Below are 10037 nucleotides of genomic sequence, written 5' to 3' on the forward strand. Positions count from 1 at the left end.
GCCACATTCTGATGCTAGAGTATGCCCAACCTTCTTTGGATGGTGCACGCCCCAGCATTGTGAGGCCTATTGTGCGGGCAAATCACTTTGAAATCAAGCCGGCTATAATTCAGATGATTCAGAATACAGTCCAGTTTGAAGGATTTGTAGTAGATGACCCAAATACGCACATCGCAGATTTTCTTGAAATATGCGATATTTTTAAATTTAATGAAGTTTCTGATGATACTGTTAGGTTGCGTTTATTTCCTTTCTCCATACGTGACAAAGCTAAAGCATTGTTAAATTGTTTGCATGTAGGTTCGATCACCACATGGGAGCACATGGCGAATGCATTTCTCATTAAATACTTTCCTCCATCTAAGACCATGAAGTTGCGGGTAGATATCACAACATTTGCTCAATTCGAGCATGAGTCTTTATATGAAGCATGGGAGCATTTCAAAGATCTATTACGAAGATGCCCTCATCACGAACTGCCACTTGGGTTAGTCGTTCAAACCTTTTATTATTGTTTACTCACTACTAATCGTACTATGATAGATATTGCTGCTTGTGGGAAACCTATTGAGAAAAACTACTGAGGAAGGATATGAGTTATTGGAGGAGATGGCTACTAGCAGTTATCATTCTCAATCTGAAAGGAACAACCAGTGGAGAAGTGCAGGAGTTCACCAGGTACCTGAACTTTCTGCTATTACTGCGCAACTTGATATCTTGAACAGGAAATTGGACTGCTTGAATATGGATGACATGGCTATGCGTCTTCAAGATATATTCTATGATAAGTGTGGAGGTGAACACTTTGTGAAGGACTGTCAAGATGGCAATCCATTCTATGTGCAAGAAGAGGCACCAGTGAATCAAGTGGGAGTCCAAAACCGTCCAAGGAATGATCCTTATTCGAACACCTGCAATCTTGGATGGAGGCAACATCCCAACTTTTCATGGGGTGGTCAAAACAGTCAGAATCAACATCAGGGAGGACAATCGTATGGGAAACAACCGATGTACATATCTGACCCCCCCCTAGAGAAGAAAAGTCTAATTTGGAGCACATGATGTCTAAGTTCATCTCATATAACGAAACTAGACTCCAAAACCAAGATGCATCTATAAAGGGGCTAGATAATCAGATTGGACAATTAGCGAAGATGATAGCAAGTAGAGAGCCAGACACCTTGCCAAGTAACACAGAGACCAATCCAAAAGAGCAAGTTAAGGCCATTGAGTTGAAGAGTGTGAAAGTTTTAGAGTCCAAGGAAAAGAAAATGAGTCAAGTACCGAATGAACAGACTGAGACATCTAAAGGTAAGTCTTCTAACACTACACCAGCACCCACTGCACAATCCAAAATTGTTATATCTCCTTTTGCTGATGCTTTGATGCAAATGCCTAGTTATGCTATTTTTTTGAAGGATATCTTAGCAAACAAGAGAAATTTGGAGGATCACTTGACGGTAAATCTAAATGAAAATTGTTCTGCTTTGGTGCAAAACAAAATCCCACCGAAACTTAAAGACCCAGGGAGTTTTTCTATTCCTTGCATGATTGGAGATGTTGTTTTTCATAAAGCTTTGTGTGATCTTGGTGCGAGTATTAATCTTATGCCTTTGTCTGTTTTTAGGAAACTTGGATTGTGAGAACCTAAGCCAACGAGGATGTATTTACAGCTAGCAGACATATCTGTCAAGTATCCACGGGGAGTTATTGAGGATGTGCTAGTGAAAGTGGACAAATTCGTTTTTCCTGCAAATTTCGTGGTGCTCGACATGGAGGAGGATATGGAGATGCCTTTGATTCTGGGGAGACCGTTCCTTGCAACTAGCAAGGCCCTAATTGATGTGCAAGAAGGGAAGTAGAGATTGAGAGTGGGAGAAGAGGAGATTACTTTTGATGTTTTTAATGCACTTAAGCACACACTGCAATCTGATAGTTGTTTTAGAATTGATGCTTTGATTTTCTTGTGTCTAACTATGTGCATGATACTATTAGAGACCCTTTGGAATCCACTCTCACTACTGAATTGAGAGAAAACAAATCGGATGCAAATAAAACCAAAATATTGGCATACCTCAATGCCAACCATCCATGGAAGATGCCAATAAAGATGAGGATAGAGGACTTGGGGGATCAAAGAGGCTTGATCCCTCATAAGTCGAGCCTAGAGGAGCCATCAACTCTGGAGCTCAAGACATTACCGTCCACATCTGAAATACGTCTATCTAGGTGAGAATAATAAACTTACTAGTGATTATTTCTTCTTATTTGACAGATGTGATGGCGGACAAACTGCTGAAAGTCTTGAAAACGCACAAGAGTACATTTGCATGGAAAGTGGCGGATATCAAAGGGATCAATCCATCAGTCTGTATGCACAAGATATTAATGGAAGAAAAGTACTCACCCCTTGTGCAACCTTAGAGAAGATTGAATCCAAAGATGTAAGAGGTAGTAAAAGCAGAAACTACCAAACTCCTTGATGCATGTATTATCTATCATATATCTGATAGTGCATGGGTAAGTCCAATTCAATGTCTGCCCAAAAAGGGTGGGATTACTGTTATCACAATTGAACAAAATGAATTAATACCTACTAGGACAGTTACGGGATGGCGTGTGTGCATTGATTATAGGAAATTAAATGATGATACCCGTAAATATCACTTTCCACTGCCCTTCATTGATCAAATGCTTGAGAGGTTAGTGGGTCATGAGTTTTATTTTTTTTGGATGAGTATCCAGGGTAAACCAAATCATGATTGCGCCTGAGGACCAAGAGAAAACCACTTTAACTTGTCCTTATGGCACTTTTGCTTTTAGACGGATGACCTTAAATTTGTGTAATGCCCCTGCCACTTTTCAGCGATCCATGATCGCTATATTTCATGACATGATATAAACTTTCTTTGAGATATTTACGAATTACTTCTCGATATTTGGCTCTTATTTTGATGACTGTTTTGCAGAATTTGAAGGTAGTGTTGATGAGATGCGAGGAGACAAACTTGGTGCCGAATTGAGAAAAAGTGTCATTTTATGCTACAAGAAGGCATAGTATTGGGGCACAAAATATCAGAGCATGGAGTAGAGGTAGATAAGACAAAAGTCAAAGTTATCAATAACTTACCACCTCCGACATCCATAAAGGGAATTAGAAGTTTTCTAGGCCACGTCGATTTTTATCGGCGTTTTATTAAATATTTTTCAAAAATTGCCAAATCTCTATCTTCTTTACTTATGAAAGATGTGTCGTTTGATTTTAACTCTTATTGTCTGCAGGCATACGAGGATTTAAAGGAGTGCTTGGTGACGGCTTTTGTTTTGGTGGCACCGGATTGGGATCTACCTTCGAGGTCATGTGCGATGCCAGTGCTATTGATGCCATGATGCGTCTGTCCCTGAGCCACAGTGGTATTGAACCGGCCCTTATGCCACCACCTACGCCAGCTTTCCCGTCGTCGTTTCAGTTTCACTACGTCGATGCACCAGAGCCGGAAGCTGGCGTCCTTCCCTCGGAGGATCACGAGGAGGATGATCATTGAGAGGGGAGTCACTTCTGTCCCTTATTTTATTTCTCGCATTTCGTTTAGATCATTTTATTTATTTCTGTTTCTGTTGCATGCTTAGGTTATATTGCATCTATTTTGTTTTGCACTATCTGTCTCTTTTTATATCGTCTGTTGCATTGGGGACACTGCTCGACTTTAGTATTAGGGGTGGATGAGTGTTGTTTTGTGTGTTCATTTTTGGTGCTTTGTTGGTTTTATTTTTTGGCATTTAGTTTTAGTCATTTTGCATTGGTGTGTGTGTGTCAGCCGACAGTGTTCGAAGTAGTACTTGTTAGCCAAGGATGATTAAGAGGTGATGAGACATGTCCTGTCTGTCGTGTACTCGCATTTCTTTTGCACATACTGTGGTAAAGACATGAAGTTTTATTTAAAACATTGAATTCTCTTTCAACGAATGTTAGAACTAGAAGCATGCATGATAAGATGGTGGAAATTTTAAACAAAAGTGGGGAACGAAGATGTTTAAAGGTGTGAATTGAGCTTGACTATATTCTCTTGAATCGAGGTATCTATCAACAGCATTAAAAAGAGAACGATAGAGATGTAAGGTGTGGGGGAGCCTAATAAAGGAATGAAATCCTATTCCTGGCTAAAGTTGGAGAAGTAAGGTGCTAGGGAGCCTAATAAAGGAATGAAATCCTATTCCTGGCTAAAAATGGAAAACACATGGATTTGAATCTGAAATGAAATGTTCTAACACAATTTTTTTATTACCGTATTCCAATTCAGTCAAAAAAAAATAGAAGGAAAAAAAGAGAAGCTGCTGGTGATTACTGCGTGCAGAGGAATAGAGGAGAGTAAGATTTAAACTAACAGGCTGATGTAATTCTCTGACAATGGTTGAGAATGGATCCCTATGTCATTTATGATGCTAGGACTAATGACACACACATACACGTTCAGGTTTTATTTGAAACAATGTCTAGACCAAGGAAAGTGCAAAGAGTTGTGCTTTAGCATTGATCGGCAATGGAAAATGTTGAGTTCCGCTGAAACTAATTGAGACTATGAACTCACTGTCGAGTTTTTTGTGTCAGATTCCATTTTGTCGTGTCACCTGTTTTGCTCGAGGGCTAGCAAAAGGCTAGTATTTGGGGGTTGATATAGGTGAATTTTACGTATTTTTCATATTATGTGCTAGCTCAATGTGATTCATAAATTGCTTAGATTGCATGCATTTTGTGAAATTTTGGCATATATTATGTTGTGTTGTTGCTCATGTGTTTCGTGGGTGAAAATACAGGAAATTCGTGCATAAACTAAAGAAAAGTCATCAACTTGCGAGAGACCTCCGCCCGGGCACACATTTATGTCCGCCTGGGCGCCTGCAAGGTGTGAGAAAAAAAAGAAATTTGCGAAACTCATCCGCCCGGGCGCATCGATTAAAAAGATTTAAAACAAGATCTGCGCAAGCCATCCGCCCGGGCAGAAACTCATGTGCGCCCAAGCGCGTTTGTTATTTTTGGGTAGATTCTTGGCCGATTTCTTCCCTTATTTCTGAATGGGGGAGGATATGGAAGGGATTAGGCACGAAAAAATGATTGATTCAGCAGCCAAGGAAGAGGAGAAAAGGAGAAATTGCTTGGAGTTGAAGATCCGAAGATTTCGGGGCATCGTTCTTCGCGTTTTTCGTCAAATATAGTATTTCTAATTTAGAATTTATCATTAAACATTGTGATGTTTATTTTCACTATGAATTTGAGTAGCTAAATTACAATATTTGTTGGGATTTAAGGGGATCCTATCCCGAAATTGATTTAGTTAATTCGTATTTCAATTGTTGGTTTATTCTTGATTATGCTACTGTTTACATTATATTATTAAAGCATAGCTAAATTTAATAATAATCTTATATTGCGCGTGAGTTCGAGAGAATAGCTCGTGATAAGAACGAGTAGAATAGTCTGTGGATCTACAATTTACATAGACATATGAAATTGGATACGCGTCGATAGTGTAGGACCGAGGGCTTGCCACTTTACCAAAATCTATAACTGGTGGTAATGGTGCAACTCAATGCACCCAAAAATCTCCCTCCCAATAATTGCACTCTTTGAAATCAATGGGAATCGAACCCATGACCTTGGCTTTGATACCAATAGTAGGACCGAGCACTTGCCGCTTTAACAAAAGCTATAACTAGTGGTAATAGTGCAACTCAAATCTTTTAAACCGCACAACAGCTCAAGCACCACGTTTCGATCGCTCTACCAAGAAAGGACAATTATTGCACCCAACAAATAGTCATAGTCCGGTCGGGCGAAAACTAGGGGATGTCATAGATCGATATGTGATTCACTCTTGATAAATAATTAAAGACATTTAATTACTTCACTGAGTAGAATTAGTTTGGCATAGCTTGAGAGGGCGTGTTCAATTGAATAGGAAATATTGTCGGAAGCATACATCACTATCGAACGAATTAATTAATTAACGAGGAGTAGGTGAACTGAAATTCCCAACAAATCCATTTCTCATCGAAATCTATTTAAGTGGTTTAGAGTTTATATTTCAGCATTTAATTCTTGACTTGTTCATTGCGTTTTTATTAAATTTTAGTAGTCCTAAACAACCTTCAAATTTTGTTGCTAAAAATTTGATAACTAAAATAATAATTGCAAAATACAGTCTTCAGTGAACGATACTCGTACTCGCGTACATTATACTATTACTTGACATCGTGCACTTACGATTAATTTTCGAGCATACAAAATCATATTTTTATTAACGATATTACAGTGCAAGTTTTGCTCGATCACAACGCTAGAGCTGTGGCATTGCAGCGCCGCGACACTAGCTTCTTAGCGCCTAGGCGCAAAGCAGTGCTGCAGCGCTGCTTTGTTCAGCGCCTAGGCGCGTGTCCCTAAAATTTTTAAACATATTTTAGGCTCATGTCTTCTATGTTTTGGGAAATGTCCACATATCATTTTAGGATTTTTTTCGGAATTGATGTCATTGTTTAGTAAGATAATTAAACGAGGTCAAGTCCTGAGCGATTTTGAACGTCATAAGAAAATTGTCATCTTTGGTGGTGAGCATGGTTATTACATCTAGGTATGGAATTTAAGTGCATGAAATTGTGTTATTATATGCAGCAGAGGCCCCAAGCGAGATCCAACAATCCTCAACGCCATGTAAGTATGTTCGACGTGCAAAAGAAACTATTTTATGTTTTTGAGGTATGCTAAATGTATTTTGACCAATTATGAACGGTTCTAGAACACAGTGAATTTGGACGGTGACCTCTCCACCCCAGTAAAGCATGACCGGGTTTAGATCAAGGTTAGAAAACAGTAAAGCACGACCAGCGACCAGCGACCAGCGACCAATCCACCCGGTAAAGCATGACCGGAGATCTCATGTATGTGGTAGTGGATTTTTCCTGCAAACCTAGTACTGTGATTTAGTTTGATCAGGCGCATTTATGTATGGGTCACTTGCTTTGAAACATATCTCTACGCAAAATGATGAAGTTTATGCATGTTCAAGTATGTATGATGCAAGCATGTTTATTAAAAGTTTTATGATGATGGTACGTCTAAGTTTATGTTATTACGTTCAAGTTTATGTATGTTACACTCTCATTTTAAGTTGCATGTGGTTTTATGACGTATTACTTATTATACCCAGTTTATATGTGTTGAGTCTTTAGACTCACTAGACTTGATCGATGCAGGTGAGGGACGAGTATGAGGAGATGAGGGGTGGGGACCAATGAGCCGGCTTGGTCTACGGATGAGGCTAAACCCGAGGACCACCAATGTTTTAAGATTTTATGCATCACAATTTTAATACTCTAACATTTACGAGATTTCTTCACGTTGTTGAACAAGTAGTTTTTAGCAAATATTATTTGTGATCTTCTTATTGCAAATATTTTTGATGAACAGTTTATTTAAATCGAAATTTGAGGGTTTATTTCATATCTAAGAAAATTTTTATTTTTCCGCAAATTTTGAATAATTTAAAAGTACGGTACGTTACATGGCGTCTCTGATACCACTTAAATGTCACTCCTCGAGACCGAGGCATCGGTGACATCCGGAATTGTTTATCAAATTACATGAAAACAATTAAACCTCGTAGCAATTAGCCAAAAACCAGTCTTTTCATAAAAAAATTTTGTCTTGACAATGACAACAAAATAAAAATTACATCAGAATTGAGTAAGCGAAATAAATACAAGTCTTGATTCTATATCTTTTGGTGAGATCAAAAGCCCCGGAACGTCGCCTGCTCCTCCTTATTCAATTCTTCATCATTATTATCTGGGGGAGATATGTAAGGGGTGAGTGCTTTGGGAAACACTTAGCAAGTGGGAGCCAATCGATTTTCATTGATACATATAAAGATAATTTTAAATCATCTTTTAACAGACTTTCAAGACTTATTACATTGAATGATCAGAACCGAATCAAACTTGAAATATGAGACAAAGGTGATTAGACAATTCATAATAAATCAGAAAAAACACAACACTTTCACTCTTCTTGTCAAATTGTCCTCAATATGTTAGTCCTCTAAAGGACGAGACCAGAACACAGTTTTATACCCACTGATGGGTGCTAGAACATAGTTTTATACCCATTGATATGGGCTACAAAAAACTACAATCGTCGTCCCACATCCAAATCGAATTGTAACAGTGTATCACAGAATCAGATTCACCGAACTGAACTTATCAGATTTTTGAAAGGAATTCAACGCAATAAAAGAACATCGAAACCAGAAAGAACATAACATACATCGATCGAGATTTTCAAAGAAATATAGCATTTTTTCAAAATGAATGGACACACATACATGCATGTCATGATATGTTTATACAAAGTTTAAATTTACAATCAAGGTACATAAAAAAAACCCACTTACAGTGCGGTATGAAACTTGTTCAAACTTCGACTAACCGTGACAAAATTTGGACAGGATCCTCAAGAGAGTATAAGCAGCAATTCACTGTACGAAATAGCCGGAGCAAATCTTCCTTCTTCTCCCTTGATAGTGGCAGGCCAAGAGTTGCTTGGAGGAGGAGATGATCGATTTTTCTTGTGGATTTTTTGGGTGTGGTTTCTTCAGCATGTAGTGCCATATTTATAGGTGAAGAAATGTCTTTTCGACACCCCATGGCCATCCCCTTGGTGCACAATAAAAGCCATCAATGTGGTCAAAGGTTATCCAAGCATCAACGGTCACATTGATCAACTCAAGGGTTATTTCCTGCACATTAATTATGTACATTCCTTTAACTCTTCTCCTAGGTCCCTTTTTGGTTCTTTTAGGACAAGAAAGGTTGAGCTTCTTTGAGCTAAAAGATTGAGTTCATGAGCTGGGGGTTTACTCCTCCGGTGAAGACGCTTTGATTATTACGATTTCTCATAGCATAGATTCCCTTTGAGCTACTCCTCAAGCTTCTGAGTTCCTCCCTCGAGCCGTATTAGCTGAAATTTTAAATTTATCGTTGAGTTTTATGGTTAAGCTTAAGTTCGAGCTTAATTTTGAGTTTTATATCTTACATGATTTGCTTCTAAATTTTAAGTTCTCACACTGTCTAGTAGCATCGTCCTCATGATCCCCTAGGTATCACTGATAGTGCTTGCAAGAATCTTTAGTCATGGTTAGCGTACAGTTCGGTCCCTTCTACACATATATCTTGATCGAATCTACAACCATTATTATATCGAGACTTGCCTGTGAATTCGATAATGATGTGATTTATATTTGAGTTCTAATAGTGGCATGGTATGTGCTACTAGGAAAACACCTTTCCCTAAAACACATTTCTTACTTTGGCCAGAGACTGCTTGCACTATTAACTCACCAGATCACATAGGATATCTTCACCCGTAGGCGAACGCTGAATCCCGGAATACAATACATTTGATCCTACGTATTTCAAAACTACACCCAACCTCACCACCTGATGGCCCTCGATGGATTCGGTAAATGGATCAAAGTTCATGCTAGTATGTATAGCCCCTATATTGTCCTGGGTCAAAGGACTAATGGTGTTTAACCATAACTGCGGACTATTCCACTCGATAAGTGATAACAACTTGGACAGTCCGACAAAGGGTTGTTCAGTATATCATCATATGATCACCATCTGTGTGAATGGAAATCTCCATGCCCTTTCCAATGAAACATTGATTTTACATCATAGATGCTAGTATCGATCTCGAACGATCTTTATCCTTGTTTTAGGCAGCAGATTCGACCCGGAACCTGTTTAGAATATATGGTACACTTCCTAATGAGTTTAATGATCTTACGTTGCAATGCAGACCTCATGGTACCTATTTTATATTAATGGACTTTATCTATGCAGTTTGCATGGGTATACAGATAAATTATAATGCGATAATTGAATAAAATAATAAAATATTATTAAAATAAAGATTTTTTTACATTAAAATCAATAAAATCCCTAGCCACAAGTGGCTTGCCGGGCACCTATTCTAACAATCT

General features: G+C 38.4%; 1 non-coding gene across 1 annotated transcript; it reads right to left on the minus strand.

The window, feature by feature from the left end:
* Positions 1-372: 372 nt before the first annotated feature.
* LOC140808485 (small nucleolar RNA R71) lies at positions 373-478 on the minus strand. The gene has a single exon (XR_012112906.1). It is a non-coding gene; the product is annotated as a small nucleolar RNA R71 (small nucleolar RNA).
* Positions 479-10037: the final 9559 nt, after the last annotated feature.

The sequence above is a fragment of the Primulina eburnea genome, chromosome 12 (genome assembly GCF_022965805.1).
Source record: "Primulina eburnea isolate SZY01 chromosome 12, ASM2296580v1, whole genome shotgun sequence".
Taxonomy (NCBI): Eukaryota; Viridiplantae; Streptophyta; class Magnoliopsida; order Lamiales; family Gesneriaceae; genus Primulina; species Primulina eburnea.